This window comes from Pteropus medius, unplaced genomic scaffold (assembly GCF_902729225.1).
Source record: "Pteropus medius unplaced genomic scaffold, Ma_sr-lr_union100, whole genome shotgun sequence".
NCBI lineage: Eukaryota > Metazoa > Chordata > Mammalia > Chiroptera > Pteropodidae > Pteropus > Pteropus medius.
In genome coordinates this window covers 2,090-3,439 of record NW_024350021.1, presented here as the reverse complement: position 1 = coordinate 3,439, position 1,350 = coordinate 2,090, and positions in this window count along the sequence as shown.

Genomic DNA, 1,350 nt, shown 5'->3' with positions numbered 1-1,350 from the left:
TGAGCGGGGGCCTGGCCACGAACGCCAGCGACTGGACATGCAGAGCTCAGGGTCTGCGGCCGAGGCATGGCCTCCGGAGCATCGGCGCCTATGTCCAGTTGGAGCCGCGTGACCCCAGGATGGGCGGACGGTGTCTGTGGTGCCCAGTCACACAAGGGGTCAGGGTCCCGACCCACAGGGAAGGTGCACATGGGAGAGCACACCGAATGACCCAGAAAGGGCTGGCTGGGGGTGGCACAGCAGGTCCGGGCCGGGCGGCCTGACCATGCGGCAGGTGGCCCTGCAGACTCCGCGATCTCCGTGCACATACACGTGTACATGCATGTGCTGCTAGCACATGCACGTGCCGTACACATGCACACGCACACATGCTGCACACACATGCACGTGCATGCATATGCATGCACACGTGTGCACACACACAATCCTGCCCTCTACTTCCTGCACAAACGTGAGGGACTGGTCAGTTGATTTCTAGCCCCATCAGATTCTGGCCTCTAATTTCCCAAAACTCAGCCCAGTGGAGAGCCCAGTGTCTCTGGGAAGGCCCAGGGTGCAGGCGGTGCCGGCCAAGGGGCACAGCTGGGGAGTGGCCCTCGGGAGCAGGCTTCCTTTCTCCAGATGTGATAACAGCTAATCCCAAACATCAGAGGAGGCCCACACCTAATTAAGGAGTGGCCATTTGTATGCTGCAGGCTGGAGGTGCCCTGGGCCCAAGTCAAAAGCAGAGCTCTCCAGGGAGCACAGGGAGCATGCCCCGATGTGCGTATGGGGTAAAAGCCACCAGAGCGGACATCTGTGGGGATGGGGGCGCCTCCTACAGAGGGAAGGGAGCTCCTGTCTGAGCTCCTGGTGCGTGACCAGGCACCTGCCCCGTCACGTAACGTCAGGCATTTTAATGTCTCCGTGTCTTGGCCCGTATGGTGGGGACACCGCTGACTGCCTCCAGGCCTGGACAGGAACTGGGGAGAGGGGGTGATGCGCGTGGAAACCCACAGCTTTGTAAATGGTGGCTAAACCCGAATGCACCTTTTTGCCTCTCTCCCCCAGAAATTTTCGACCTAGAAACAAATGAACACGTGCAGAGGGCCGTGGATGACCGACAGATGCCTAAAGTGGAGTACCGGAAGATTGACGTCGACGATTACAGTGAGTGCGCCCGTTTTAAAGGAAAGGCAAACACACATCTGGCTACAAAAAGACAGCTCTGGGCGGGGTGGGGGCCTCTGGTGCTGAGCCGCCCCCCATGCTGGCAGCGTCGGTGAGGTCTCTTTGTCGAGGGGCGGGGGGGAACGTGTCACGACACCGTCCAGGGAAAACGTCCTGCCCTGGGAAATTCCTCTCCTGGTC